General features: G+C 37.5%; 1 long non-coding RNA gene across 1 annotated transcript; it reads left to right on the forward strand.

The window, feature by feature from the left end:
* The first annotated feature begins 7367 nt into the window (after window positions 1–7367).
* On the forward strand, window positions 7368–14491 carry LOC146544468 (uncharacterized). The gene is made up of 4 exons (XR_014882781.1): window positions 7368–7853; window positions 10429–10609; window positions 12450–12555; window positions 14282–14491. It is a non-coding gene; the product is annotated as an uncharacterized LOC146544468 (long non-coding RNA).
* Window positions 14492–16519: the final 2028 nt, after the last annotated feature.

Below are 16519 nucleotides of genomic sequence, written 5' to 3' on the forward strand. Positions count from 1 at the left end.
AGTGGTTTTGGTTCTCACTTGGTTCTGGAATTTTAATTCTTTGATATGAACCTAATTTCTCCATAATGTGAGACATATGTCACAAAGATGTTTTGCTTCCAGCAAGTTTTGGCCTTATACAGGAGAAGTTGAGGTGCATTGGAGGATGAGTCAAAGAATGATTAAAGCTTCCATTAGTGAATCTGATCTAGGCTTGCAAGCAAAATCAAAAATGTTTTTCCTAAGCTAAAAAAAAATTTAGATTTTCTAAAAATATTCCTTTAGATGTGATTTTGTGAAGCAGAAGTGTAAAGCAGAGAAATTAATGTTCAAAACAATTAGTGAATAGCAGGAGCAAGTATGGAGGAGAGACTATTTCTCTATGTCAGCGATATTCCTGAAATAACGTTAGGTGCAGTTGTTTTTATATGCCCTAGTTATTAATGTTTCTAAAGTGGCCAAAGCAACTGACCTAGCTCTAATGTAATGTAGTATTCGGAATTATGGGTGGGTTTTTTCATTTGTTTGTTTTTTTCCTAGTCTGGTTTTACTTAGACAATCTGAAGTAAACCTCCAGTTCAAAGATATGACACATGCTAGTCCCATTGTGAGTACTGTTACCTTCATTGCTTGTGACCTTGCTGTTTGATGATGTGGCACAATGCCACAGCATAATTCAGTGATCCACTCAATATCATGATTCTTTCATGCGGAAAACAATAAAAAGCATATGGTATCAATTATACTTCACTGTTTCCCTGAGAATTCAAGCACTAGGAATAAAAAACACAGTCTGAAGACTTTGAATTTCCATTAACTGGCAACAGTTGGTATGAATTATTTTTGCTGAAGCTGCTCTACCAGCCCTGGGTAATAAAAGAAAAATAACAGTGACATTTGATTGACTTCATAGGTGTGGAATATGGTCGTGCTTAGAGGGAGCATAAATTTCCAAGTCAGGCAGAGGAATCATTTTATCGAGTTTCATCTTTATCATGGAGAAGTTTGGAAGAATGAGTTTCATATTATTTCAATTTCTACAGCATCAGTACTCAGCAGGGTGATTTGTGTGATAAAACAAATATGCCAGATAACATATATACAAATATAAATGCAGCTACAGTAAAAGTACGAGATAAAAAGGAAGTATTCTAGAATAATAAGACTTTTTGTGTCATTGCAAATTTGTAAATTCTTGCATGTGTCCATTAATACATTGTAGGGAATTTAAATAACTTCCTTAATGGTCATTTCTCAGCATTCTGTGGGTACCATCCATGTTGAACTGTAGCTCTCAACAGAATCTTTGCACTCTTACTCAGAGGCAGAGAGGTCCTTTCTTTAGAAGTATGTCAGTGTCTGTAAAGACACATGTTGGACTTAAGGTTTCAGCTCAGAAATGTGCTTATGTGCTTTAGAAATCAAAGCTGAGCTGTTAAAAACAAAGCAATGAATTTTACAATGTATTTCCAAAGCATGGCTTGGACCCATTTTTAGAAACTTTGGAGCTGTGTGTATTTTCATGCCTTACTATCTCTGTGAGAACTTTCATTATAATTGATCTTATAGAAGTCAGTTACTACACAGAAGAGGTGGCTTTTTTTCCTTTGTTCCTTGGTGTTACTCTGCAGAGTCTGGGCTAATTCTGATGTGGTAACATCTCTGGAAAACTGCAATCAAATTTATATTACACATCTGTCTTAACTTCCAGGATTTATCTGTTTTGCCTACTACCACATTATGTAAATGGATTTTTTTTTTCCCTATAATTTTTATAGCAGGAAAAAAACTCTATAAAAGCAATAGCTGTTCAGGTAGAAACTTAAACTTAACTAATAGTAGCTCTCAAAAACTTATACGTAACTCGTCTGTAATTACCATGATAAAGCAAAACATCAATGAAGTACCTGTTAACAAAAAAAAACAAAAAACAAAACAACAACAACAAAAACAAAAAAAAAACAAACAAAAAAAAAACAAAAAAAAACAAAAACAAAAAAAAAACACAGGAAAGCAAGTTAACTTCCAGACTTCTGAATTTTTTTCATGATAAATAGACATTTATCCATGTTAAATATGACTTAATAGACAGGCTTGCTTGTATACCACCTAGCATTGCAAGTTTATGTGCTACGGATTTACAGCTTAGGTTTATTAGGCAATACTTACTACTTTCTATTTTTATTCTAGAATTGGAGTTGCGGGAAACAGGGAATGGAATTTAGCCTTCAAAGTCTGTGAGTTTCACTGGATGGCTTTGCAGAGGAGGTGAACAAATCAGTGTGCTAAAGTGGATGAAGTTCAGAAGCAAGAATGTAATTGCAAAATTGCAAAACTAGCAGTATGAAATAAGGAATCACCGGTAGACTGAAGTCTTTCATCTTTGATATTTGATATCTGTAAAGGTAAGAAATTTGCCACTGATTAATGAAAAACAAAAAATTACGGTCAAAGAAGCCAGTAAGTCCCTGAAAACTCCAGATGGATCTTTGTGGCTTTTGTTAGTATCTGCTTACCAGCAAGGCTTTATTTTCATGTCTTTAACATTGCAGTTTGAATCACTGCTCTGTTAAAATACACTATATTCTATAGCTATGAGAGTAACAGCGGCACTGGGACAGTAGATGAAAGAATGGTGTCCAAGGTATTTGAGAGGAAATATCACATTTAAAATCTTGTCTTGCAGAGGCTCTTTTAAGACCCATGTGCACACAAGAAGGCCTTATGGTTTAGGGTCTCGTAACTGCATAATCCTGGAAGTATTAGTGGTAGGAACCTGGACCTCTTCCTCAAAGCATGAGGTCTATCAGCCCATCCTGTTGTTGAGCCTTGGCACTGGTCTGTTATCCCCAGTATGGACTGTTATCTTTTCTTGGTTTCCAAATGCAAGTATTTTGCCTGATGTCACTTCCTGTAGCCTGTCTTTGGAACAGTGACAAGGCATCCCTTCAAAGCCCTGCTCTATGCTATCCCTTATTTGGGTTAACTTCTATGCCTGTGACTGGTTCACCAGGAAGGAGTATTTCCCTAAAGCATCTTCAGTTAACTGGACAATGATGAAGGTCCAAAGTTGCTCTGTCTTCCCTCTTCTGAGAAATGGTGGGAACTGTTCTGATGGGAAGCAAAGAATTTTCTCTTTCTTGATGTCTATGATGACAGAATTTTCCTAACGTTAAATATCTGTATTTACTTTCTGTGAATAGAATAGTCTTATTTTCAGTATCACTTGCTCAGTATACAATTGTTTTAAATGACATAGTCAAATTTAGTAATGTTAAGAAAATCGTATATATTTGGAAAACCTTAGGATTTATTGTTATGAAATAGCATCTAGTAGTTAAACTACCATATTTTTTCCAGGCATCTTTCATTAGAGAGACTAATGACTGTTACTACAAAAATCCCACAGTGTAGTCGATTGTGCCGGAAGGAGAATAAAATGACGTGCCAGAAGCTACGCGAGAGAGATGATGTGCATTATACTGATTTTATGAGGTTGTAGATCTTGGGAAAAGGAGAGATTTATATTGCCACTCCCTACAATAATTAAGAAAGCGTGTATATGATTTATATGTATGTAGAGGAAAGATTGAGGCAATTTGCTGAAAACATCACAGAAAATACAATCTCTGAATAAAACTGATCTATGCAATATGTGCCTTCTATGCCTCAGAAAACTCCATATATTCTACACTAGTTATGAGGTAAACATTCATTTTTCAAATTGAAAAATATCTTTCTTTGCTGCAGAAGTCCGCCATTATTTTTTCTTTCATATTCAGTGATTTGAAACTGGCTTAGAAAATACATGCCATGTTAAAAGCCGCATAATCTCAAAAACACCACTGATCAACTGTCAGCATAACGTTTTATAAATCTTATCTTCAGAATGAGAGCAGGAATTAGGCAGGGATTTTACTTTTAACCAAGCAAAGGACTGATTTGGCAGATCACTTAAGTGTAGGCTTACTGGTTTTGCATAAATGCCATTGAAATCACCTCTAGGATTAAAACAAAATCATATTTGTCTTATAGCTGACTCAGGAACTAAACAATGGCTTACATACTTTGTTCACTTGAGGTCAGGGACAACATGTGTACGTGCAGTTCTTGAGGTAGAATTTGTTAAGGCAGTTTATTTTAAAAGTGTGTGTGTGTGTATACTTATGTGTCTCTCTATATATTAATGTATATATATAAAATTTTGATACTAGAATTTGTGATTTTTTTTCTAACCTTCAGTTACAACTAAAAATTCAGCTATCAAATAACTGCGGGAAGTGAAAATAGTGCGACTCATTTGAAATAAGTATGAAGGCTGCTCTGAAAGTAATGCCTCCTATTTTATGATGTTGGCCCACAATGTGAGAGGTTGATGTTGGTGGTGTGGCAGTAGAGACTGAACCTTCCCAACAATATTCAATTACATGTTGTTGCTTTGTGACAGATGGCAGTAGAGGGGCACACTGACAGAATGGTGTCTGACATGGAAGTGCATGTGGAGCAAAAGTGTGACATTGAATTCTTCCATGTTAAAAAAAATTGCACCCATTCATCAACATCTAACATTCACCAACACTCGCTGAGCGCTGATGGAGACCAAGCAGTGAATGTGAGCACAGTGATGTGGCAGGTGGTGCATTTCAGTACTGGCAACAGTGACAGTGGGCCACCTCCACTGGTACCGATTCTTAGACTGGTACAGAAGCAAAGCATGTAGGATCTTATTCATTGCTAGCAAAAATGCATAACTACTGGTGGAGACTGTGCTGAGGAATAGTGTTCTGAAGCTGAGAATTTGCTCTATCAAATAGTGTTGTATCTGTTGTAGTTTCCATGGAAATAAATAGGAGCTTTTACTTTCAGAGTGATCTATTTATGAATATTACTTCCTGTGATATTTTACTCTTTGCACACATTCCAAGAGTGCACAGGGAAAGCAAGCTCTCAGTAAGCATATAATACAACTTATAGGAAATATTATAGATAAAATCTGTTTTTAAGAGGAAGTGTAGGGATAATAAGTTAATGCATCATATTCTCATAACTGTTAGCTACATGTCAGTTTATGTTTTAGGAATGAAGAGACTCTCATCTGGCAACTTTATCAAGGGAAAATTAAGTCTTAAGTTTTCTTCTTAAGTCATCTCCATTTTCTCCAGCAACATCTGGCCTCGACTCTAATCTTATTTCTAGTTGATTTAGGCTAGTGAAACCACTATGGCTGAATAATAATCTTTTTTTTTCTAATACAGAATTCCATCAGAAAATTAAAGGTGGGTCTGTTGTGTTTCTTGTATGTCCTGTTGTTTGTATTCAGGGTAAGTATTAGAAACACTGGTTTGATTTTCGCTTTCCGTAGAGCGTTAATGGACTGCTTATTAATTTGGAGTCAAAATTAATGTGGAAACAGGATTCATTGCCTGATTAAAAGTTCATTGATATCAGTGGTGAAATATTCACTAATGACAGCAACCTGTTACCCCTCGTAATTATTGCTAATCTAATGCTTAAAGTATCAGAATGGTTAGCAAGCTGGTTTCATGCAAAAGTGTTTGGATATTTTTTGCCCTCAAAAGACAAAAGGGAACAACAAATATCAAAAAGGTTTTGTTTGCTAGTTAATAAAAAAGCAAAAAAAGATAAAAGCAGCAGAATTCAAATTGTGTGTGTTATCTACATACAAATATGGCAATATAATGCATGAGGTCAGTTCTTTCTAAAAGTAATTTAGTTTGTATGCTAATACATTTACAGTATACTATTTATGTTCTAAAGCAAAAATCTATGGTTGGCAGATACAGATTATACTAATATGGCTATTTTTTTTAAACTCAAGAATAACCATCTAATCACAGTTAAGCAAGAGATTTGCCTCTGCAAGTTGTCTTACATTCTTCTCTAAAGAAAGGAAGTAATCAGTAAATTTATCTCAATTATGTGATGTGATGCTCTTAATTTTTAAAGTTCTTTACCTCAAATTTGTGCTTTCATAATGATATTGTTGGGCTGTCCTGCAGAGAACTTGGGGCTCTCAGCCTCTTACTTCAAGGTTGCAGCAGAAGACTTTTAATCATCTTTCTTTATCCAGAATTGCTGTACATATGGTAGAAAATGTACAAAGTGGTAATGCAGCATGTCATTCAAAAGCAAAGTTTGTATAAAGCCATGTCAGATGCATGCATGCTCTGTGTTTCAGTATAGCAGAGAAGGAGCCTCCTCTCATCTCCAGGCAGTCCAGTCCTTCTCACAGTCACATTGAATAACGAAGGCCTGCAGTCAGAAAAACTTTGCAGAACACAAACAAATAATTACCATTTTTTGTATCAGGATCCCAGGACGGCACAGGACAACAAGAAGGCCTCCTGCACTATGTGGAACAAGGATGCACATGCACACACATGCACGCCACTCCAAGAGGACTCTGAGAACTGGTAAAGTACATATTTGTCTGCTTCTATGAAATCACACACAAGATTTTTACTGCTAATTGGTATTTTTTTTTCCTCTTTCTGAATAAGTTCCTTCTAACTATTGCAGGTGACAGTACTCCATTTTCTAAGCTCGAATTCATGTGTGTCCTGAGACATCAGAGGGAAATATCTGAGGTGGAGGAAGGAACTGAGGAGAGACAGGAATGCTGTGCAAATGTGAGGAGATTGTTATGTTCAACTACTCTGAAGCAGAGAAACTGAGAAGGATGAGGCCTGGGGCTCTGTCAGTGCTGCGTGAATGTGCAGTTGTGGGAAAGAAGGGTATCTCAGTGAACAGTCACATCTAAACAAGTCTGTTTCATTTCTTTTTGTTTATTTACATATGAGTGAGAAGTTTGTTTATCTGGACAGCTTGACATAAACTCTGTTTTCTAGCAGGAAAAGTACAGCTAAATCCTTGAATGTTGTGAATTGGCACCACTGCACTGAAATCAAGAAAGTTTCATAGATGTATATCAGTCGTTGCATATTCTTAACTAGAAAGAAATATAATGTAATGCATGTTGTAAACATCCATATCCAATATTTTTTCAAGCAAATTCTTCAGCTTGTATGCCTAGATGGCTGAGATATCCTCGCAGGTATATTAGAAAAAAACTTAGTAAATTAAAACTAATATACAGTGCTGTTTCTAATATGGTTATATATGATAATCTTAAGTAGTACTTTCTTCCTATGTGTGCACTAAACGTTTTGTTATTCAGTATTCTTCTTAAGGGACAATACTCTTTATGCTTAATCTTGCATAGAAAAAGCATAAACAAGAATTGTTTAAGCTGGGGATATGTGCTCCATCTAACCATAGTGCAAGAGGAGGAAAACTGCTTAGAAACTAGTTTCTCAACTTTATGGTGTTACTCAGTGGAACAAGTGTATTGTACCAAACAAACTGTCTGATGTAATGCCAAAGCTCAGAGGCACAGAGGCAGATCTCGAATTGGCTGGCACAAGGCTGTTTTGGCCAGAAGTTTGGAGCATTTGAAGGAAGTGACTGAGAGGCAGTGCCCCCCACACCTTGCCAGCTCAGAACTCAAGGGAAAGAAGAAGCTGTTGGCCTTGAACACAATGGATGTGTAATTGGTCTCATGTTGGGAGGAAAAACTGTTTTTGTTGGCATTCTTTCCTTTAACTTGACAAAACCTTGGAAGATCTTATACCATTGAACAGTTTGTGGGCTACTGCCCATCTTTCATATGATCTATCTTTAATATCACAACATTTTTTCTTCACAAGATAACAGGGCTTTACGGATAAGATCTTTCTCTGACAATGAAATTGTTCCACATCCTTTCTCCTGGACGAGTCACTTCTCAAGCCAAGAATGTTTCAGTTCAGGTGCATGGAGCCAGACACACACTGTTTTGAGCTGCATTTGCCAAGGTTTGGCACTTACATTTCTGTCTGATTTTTTTGCCTCCTGTTTCAGCTTTTCCTATTCTTACATTTGCATATGAAATGTACTCTAGGGTTTGCTGCTCTCCTGCACCTTGGGCAGTTTTATAGTGGTCCAGAAAGGGTGTAAAAGAGGATTCTTGGCATAACGGATCATCTAAACCGTGCTGCCAGAGCTGACCCACCAGATACACATGTTTAGCCATAACTTCAGAACATCTTTGTTTCTCTACCCCTAAGAGAAAGGAATGTGGGCTTGCAATGCCTTGACACTGATTCCTATTTCTGAAAGACTCCCAGGAGGAAGTGAGGTCAAGAAAAGTAGGGATTTGTGGGTAAAATATGAAACGTTGTGAAAGGATGGCAGCAGTGTTGGAGAAGGCTTTATTTTAACATATCAGTGAATTATGAATTGCAATTTCACCCTCTTTTTATTCCCCAGAGTGAAAAGCAGAAGTTTAATTTTCTATTGATACAAAAGGCTTATGTATAATGTTCTGTATCTAATAATAGGCATTGGGTTGGAGAGCATATCTCAGTCTTTCAGGTCAGTAACAACTTGCTGTGCCCATAGAAGTAGCAAAGGATACATGACCACATCCCTTATGGATAAGAATGGAGTGTACAAATAATATTGAAGGTATGGCATTGAAAAAAACAAATACAAAAGAAACTGCTTCTGGAGACCTTATAAAATGACAGTTAACTCTACTGTTCAACAGAAATCCCTCTGGCAGGTTGTTTAAACCGGTCTCTTATCCAACAGTAGAACTGTTAGAGGAAAGAACAGCTCTGGGAAGAACGAGGGTTTGGGGTTTTTCTGCCATGTCAAGACTGCGGAGTTTCATCGTAGCAACTTACTGTTGTCATCAAGCAAACAAATAAGCAAAACCTAACTTGTGTACCTGGAAAGCTGGATAACAGTTCATCATTGCTAGTCATGCAGGAAGGGAGGGTTTGACACGTGCATAAGAATTACTGGGCAGCTGGATTTTCAAACTTCAAGAAAAAGCTGGGCTTGCATTTTGAGTAAGGTTTCTTCTTTTAACTCAGCAAGTCGTTGTTGCAAGCTTATTTTGGCATGCTGCTCATTAAGTAATATGATTCTTGTCTGTGAGAGTTTGTATAAAGTATCCTGCATTCCTGAGCACCCAACACTGACTGACTTTAATGCAGGTTTGTGTTATACCTGCATTTGATGATTGAACTTCATTTTGAGTACCTATTTTAGCTACTGTTCAGCACTCCTGAGGGAAAGAAAATCTACCCAAATAATACATACCCAAATAACACATTCCCAACAAATGCTGTTACTGTGAAGTACTGTGTTTATTGAATAACAATGACAGACTAGATCAGTGCTAGCTACAAAAACGTACAGCTCTGTAAATTACGCTACGCTAAGCAGCAAGATGATGTGTTGCATCTCTATGCCATCATTCTGTCTTGAATATTACAATCATACCTGCCAATTGTACAGTTAGAAACTGGGGGAAAAAAATCAGATATAACAAAAGGTCTCATGGTTGTATTTAACCAACTTCAAAAATCAGATGTATTTACAATTAAAAATCAGGCAAAAGTATTTCTCAAATTTAAGATTTAGTGTGCTCTTAAGACATGTTAACAATAATAAATTCTAGTCAGTAGGCTCAAAATACACTTAATTTTATTCAGGAATCACATTGTGACTCATGCTTATCATTGAATTATAAATGGGACGGATGTGACTCCTGAAAAGCCCACCACAATGTGATGAAATGCATATGCATCACTGGAGATGTTAGATAAGCTTTCTAAAAACTGCATATAAAAATCAATTTCTGATAGTTTATGAGATGAAAAGGGTTTTTTTTGTAAAAATTGTAACGTGAATCTTTGTAATTTGAATCAAATGCAGGTTCTATGCCAACACTGATATCTTTAATGATCTCAGTTTTTTAATTCCTATCTATATGATTTCAGACTGAAAAGCGTCACATGGCAATTCAGTGTTAGTTGTAAACAGATGAGGATAATCTGGAACAACTTATTGAAAGTTATATCTATGTTGGAATGTATTCCTTTTATTTTGCATGACATATAAAGGGAAGAATAAACAAAATTACATTTAAAATTTCCCACCCAAGTGACTTCTACGAATGAAAATGCGCTCACAGAGTGACATGGCATAATTTTACTCCTCGTGTCTAAGGAAGTAGTTACATGTTCCTCTATTTGCACCTTCTCTCTGGTTGTCAACTGCACCCGAAAATGCAGGCTCTGATTATTGTTATTGTGCAAAAGAGACTGCTGAGCACAGGAATGCAAGTTCAAATAATGGAAATAGTCTGTATCATCTTCTGTCTTTTTGTATGTCATTTATTTCAGGTGGTCATCTTGACAGAGTAGAAAGCTTATTATCAATTAACAGTAATGTACTTTGTTATGCTGTAGTTCAGTGCATGCATCAAAAGACCAATAATATAGCCTGAAGGTTCTGGTCAATAATGTGCTGCAAACAACTGTTACATTTCCCGGATCACCTTTTCACTTACATATAATTTGTGTTTGTTTCTGGAAGGTGAGATCTGGGTTTAATAACATCCATGGACAACCCATGCAAAATAAGAAACAGCAGAAAAAAGCATACTTTGAAGAGCAAAATATTTGGGTGAATTGCCTCTTATATTTGGAGAAGCTCAGGACTTGGAATTCTCTGAAGCATAAACTAGCTCATCTTCTTCTCCCCAGAGAACCCGTGAGTAAGTGGTGTGCAAAAGTTGTAATTATATTGAGGTGTTTAATCCACAGTATGTTGGGCCACATGGCACTTCCCTATGTCTTATCTTGGATAAGCTATGTGAGAAATTAACTTAAACTGTGGGAGTCCTTGAACATACCTACAGCACTCTGAAAAATGTGTTTTCCAAAAGGGCTGGGGGACAGCATGCTGCCAATGACTGCCTGTGGATCACATAACCACCTTGGCCAGCGGGCCAAACTCTGCACACCCAAGCCAGACAAGATTTTCTGAGCTGTGAAATAATTCTTTTGTAATCTCATCAAACCCTGCAGCATGAATCTGCTCTTCGTGGGCAGTCTGCAGGCTGCTTTTACTGGAGCATGAAGCCCACACTCACCGAGGGGCTGCACAGGACTGTGCATCCTCCTGCCCACACCAGGCAGAACTGATCCCTCCAGTCCATGAGCCTGACAATACAGCAACTTTCCTGACTACTCAGACCTACGTTTCAAGCAGAAATCTCTCTTAACAGAATGAGGTTACTATGTCAGCCTGTGTCCCAAAACAATAAAGGTTGCCAGGAAAAAATAGATAATTCTCTCAACCAGAGAACCATGTGTTCCATGCAAATGAAAGCAAATCATCTCACTTGTCGTTGAGTAAAACAAAGCATTTGAAGCTAATTCAGGAATTTTCATTCCATCAAAATGCAAGCTTTGCTGGCTCTACTTACCTGTGTAGTGTTACCCATAGGCACATAAATACATTAGCATTGCCATGACTCCAGATGTAACAAACGTATCCTGATAGATATATTGGAGGTCAGTGGAAATCAGCACTGAATCCAGATTTCCCAGTTCACTTTGAAATAACTTTCTGAATATATGTGCCAAGACTGGGAATAGTTGGGTCATTTGTGGAAAACTGCCTCTGTGCTATGTAACAACAAGCCCTGCTTTTCATTCTATGACTCTTTCCTGGCTCTGGTACAACTTCTCAACCTACTACTTTTATCATCTTCAGTCACTTTTTAGTGCAGATGTTTTTATATCTGAGATATGAAAGAAGCGCAATTTAAAAAGCAAAGGATGTTCTTTCAGAAGACTCATCAACAATGCCTGTTCCCTTCAGGAAGCTCAAAGCATTTCACTACCTTTAAATTGCAATGCTTTTTATCTGTCACCCTACCTGTCATTATCTCACTGTTGGGCTTTGTATGTTGTTAGTAACACATGCTCATTTGCCTGATTAGCACCAGGCTTTAATTTCTTTTAATAAGTATGCTTTGGAGTCAGGATGATCTTTATCAAGCTGAATAATTTAACTTTGCCGTGTAGAATTAATTGAGATGAAGACTGTCAAATGAAATGTAAAAAATAATCGGTAGTTCTCATTAGGAGATAATAACAAGATATTTTTTGTTTATCACTGTTGTTTTGGCCCCAGCGTCAAATTTTATTATTTATTTAATGTTCATTTAAGTACATTTGATATCATCTGGCACCGTGCAAATAAATAAAATCCTTAACCCTCTTTTGATGGCCAATAATCAAGAGCACAAACTAAATACTAAGAAAGAGATTTAAGAATAGGTAGCTAATTTGAGCACACAATAAATATGTAACAACTGAGGAATGAGCTGAGGCAGTCCCTGTTAGAAATTAATTATCATCTCCAAGAACATACTGAGTAGTCCTAGTACAATGTGGGGAGGTTTGAGAAAGGAATTAAGGGGAAAAAGGGAGGGGCAAGGGAGCTATAGTCATTAAAGAACTGACTGCTTTCTGTTCCCCTTCAAAAATGTCCCCTTCAAAACTTCTCAATGATTTCCTTCTGTCCATGTTTCTGTTTTCTTCCAGAGTATTTGCGGAGTATGGAGAAAGGCAGTGGAAAGTCATGAGGAGGGCATTTGCATCAAAGTATTGCCTCAGCCAAGGAGACCCCAAACATTCTAGTAGTTCTAAGGTGATAAGACGTGGGTTAAAACAGGGATCCATGCTGAGCTAGTACAGACATTGTGAAATGGAAAATAATTCTACAACTGCAAAATATTGGCAGTGTTTCAAATCAAGCAAATTCTTCCTGCTTAAATGATCAGTGTCTACACTATGGCAGTGTTATTTGCTTTCTGGATTTTGTTTGTGTTGTCTCATATTTCCAGGACTGTGGTAAACATGAAGGTCATAATGAACTGTTCAAGGAACATGAGGTTTGTGGAGTTAGAGATGTCATCCCCATTGCCTACAATTGAATCTGAGAAATAGAAATCTCACCCTTTCCAGCTCATTGTTTGGCAGTGTGCCCAATGAAGTAATTTTCCTTTGATTATGCAGCCAGTCATGAACTTATTATAGATTTGATGATTGCATGCTGTATTTATTTATTTATTTTCATTATATGGATTTTATTCTGACTAGAGGCTATACAGTATGTTATGCTACCCATCAGACTTGGCTCCACAGTCAAGCTTGAACAGTTTTGATCTTGCCAACTTATTCAGCCTACAGTCACTCAGCCCACGACATATTGTCAGCTCTGCTGAAAAGAACCAAATAAGACTTTACCCATAATGTTTCCTCCCTGCTTCCCCACAAAAGACAGTACATTTCTTGAAACAGATTGGGCAGAAGTTCTTGTGGTACTTGGCCAAGAGCTCTGTTAATATTTCATGGGCTCAAAAGAAGCAGCCTGGTCATGTTAACTGTTGAGTGCTGAAGGGGAGCCAGGAAGAGAACAATTCTTTCTCATGGAGTTACAGGAATACTCTGCTCATAATATATCTATATTTTTATGAGCTACAGCAAACTGTGAACACAGGAGGAAATGTAATTTCCCCTATAATGCTGTGCTGAAGAGAAACAACGTGTCCTAAGATCACAGAATAAGGGTTACTGAACTGCACATGAGGAATAAAATCCTCCATAGGCACCCATTCTGCACATGTCAACATTATCCAGTGCAAGCTGAGAACGTTCTTCAGAAGTGTTCTCAGGATAATCCTCAAAGCTTTGCAGAAAAGGTGCATTTCAAGATGAGATTGCTCTCAGCAGTTGCCATCAACTGAACAGAAACACCAAAAATGTAGAAGTGTTTTCCTAAACACCCGCAACCTTACAGATCTCCTCACCTTAGGTGTTTCAGTGTACCTGAAGAGAACCATAGGAAGCCAACTGGCACCAGGATCCCACACATTAGGCCCTGATCATAGAATGGCTTGGATTGGAGGGGACCTCAATGATTATGAAGTTCCAACTCCACTGCCACAGGCAGGGCCACTGGCCTCCTTATCTAATACTAAACCAGGCTGCCCAGGACCCCATCCAACCTGGCCACTTTATGTACCTTCCACATGGACTGGGATGGGTGTTTTTGAATTCTGAAGTGAAGGAACACAAATCATGGCACTCTCCACATTTTGCAGGTGATTTTGCTGTGATGTATTAGCATAACAGAGTAACCACAGCATCATTTTATGTAAGAAGGCAAGCACACTGAATGAGTTAATGATACAGCAGTGAGTCTGCATCTGGCTACTTCGCCATACTGGTGATGAACAGAAGATCAGGAAGTGGTGAAAAACCATGACGTTAAAGAGCAAGAGCAGAACCATCATACAGACCCAGACCATTCTTAAAACTTTAAAATTAGAGATATAATCATAATAGAAACTTCATGTTCTAACTTAATTTAGGTTCTCCAGGAAGAATTGCAGATGCTTTCATCCCACAAAGCATGTTGCCTGGACAAGTGTTCAGGAATTTTTTGCCTGCTGGCCATGACAACGCATGTAGCTGGTAAGTTTTGTGTATTGTGGCTAGAAACAGAACAACTTCTCTATCTGTCTCTCTCCATCTCTCTCTCTCTTCCCTTCCCTTTTCCCAGGCTCATTCCCACTGGGCATTTCTTTTGAGTTTTGCTGCCAGATTTCTCTCCTGCCAGGTGTTCTGCTTGTACGTTTCCAGAGTGCTCTCTTTTCTTCTAAGTGTTCACTTTTCTTGCTTCTCCTTTTCCTCCTCCACTTGTACGGAAATCTGCTGGAAAAAAAAAAAAAAAAAAATATATATATATATATATATATTTCTATTGCCATTTTGTGTAGCTATTGCTTACAAGGTTTTGTAAATAAAATTTTGGCTAATGCATGTGTGATGCTTCCTTTTGGTCTGACACTTTGCTCCCCAGTTACTCATCACTTTGACTGGAGCTGATTGCCTTTTGGAGCAAATGTTGATGCAATCTGTGCTTCCAGGTAACTAGCATAAAGCCTCACCAAACAGAAAATCTGAGTATTTTGATTCTGTAGAAGCACAAAGCTGTGAAATGATTTGAATGTTTTCAAACTATTTATTCAAAATTAAATTTCCTTACATGAACTGCACAAGTATTTTTATTTTAGTGGAGGAAAAAGAAAGATTTGTGGAGTGAAGTTTTCTACAGTATTATATTCTGCTGCTTTTAACAAATGCACTGGGGACTTTGAAGTGTTATGTTAAGTGAAGAACAAGCTTAGCATAAGAAATGGTGTCTGCTCTGTAAATGCTGATAAGTGTATTTTAACACCAAGTACAGTATTATCAAAATGCTTCCTACTGGTTGTTGAAAACAACTTTTTCTGTATTTAGGTAATGTTTTGTATTCTTTTATATATCGAGGATGAGGAATAGCCTGAGTACAAGAGGTTTTTCTGGGAATGCATCCAAGAAATGCTAACGGAGGCTTTATAGTTAATCAGTTTGTCGAAAGCAAGACTTTTTCAGCACGCAGCATCATTCATTTAATTTTTCATTAAGCCTTTTAATGTAAGTGCCATTAAAGCAAGCAGCTGTGATATGGAAATATTTGTTTATGCAAGATCACTTGAAAGTCCTAACTTTTCATCTGTGCAACAACAAGCTGAACTACAGATCCTGAGCACTGCTGAACAGCATCACCCACAACATAGCCACACACTCCAGTCTTCCTAAAAGTTTGTTCTCTGTTTGTACATCATAACAGAAGTGTTACTCATAAAGGATTTAAAGTCTCCAAGCATATGAGTATACTTCCACCATTAAAGTGGATTCAGGTGCTTGGCATGACTGTCTTCAGGCAGACTTCCTTTAAATAATTGATAGCTGCCGTCCCATTGCCCCACAGTCGTGTATCTGGATGTGCTCACTTTGCATTTACGGGGGGATTCATACAAGTTGCTGGCTGACAGAACGTGTGGTATGGATCTCACACTTTCTTTTATTAACATGATCTATTTTCACATTCTCAGATGACAAACTGTGCGAAATGAGCTTTCTTGCACCTACTTTAATATGATGAGAAATTTGTACGTCAGCCACAGCTGTCCTGAAAATGCTGTAAAACTTTCAGTGGTGTGAGGCACTTGGATTTGATTGCCAGAAGACGTTGAGTGAAAAAGGGAGAGAGACATGTTTGAAATCTTTCCAATATTTAACTGTGAAGAACTGTGTTGCATTTTGATGTATCTTTTTTCTTAAGAGATAACCATAGCACTCCTCTGTGGTGTCTCAGTCAAAATCTTGCCACAGGTCAAAATCAATATATGCTGCAAGCATTGAACCAAGAACTTTCCATTAGGCAAGTTAGTCTATTATGACTCTGGTCAAACTTACTTATTTAATATAATAAACCCCATTAATCATACAGTGAAAACGTTACAGAAGAAAGCCTTCCTTTCTCCCCTTTTCTCTAGTGTTATATTCACAACTTCAAAGTCCCTCAGGGTCCTTGGAGCAGTGGTTTTGAGTTTTCTTGAAAGGAAGAGGAAGTTCACAATGATATCAGCATACTGAGAACAAACAAATTTGTTTTTTTTTCTGTGATGTGTACCAATTCATTTATCAGTCCTTTCCCATGTATGGTTTCCCCAGAGCTAAACCAAAAGAGATGAGGAAATAAGCAATGACCTGGCAGTCAG

The sequence above is a fragment of the Meleagris gallopavo genome, chromosome 4, assembly GCF_905368555.1.
Source record: "Meleagris gallopavo chromosome 4, MGAL_WU_HG_1.1, whole genome shotgun sequence".
In the NCBI taxonomy this organism is placed as follows: Eukaryota; Metazoa; Chordata; class Aves; order Galliformes; family Phasianidae; genus Meleagris; species Meleagris gallopavo.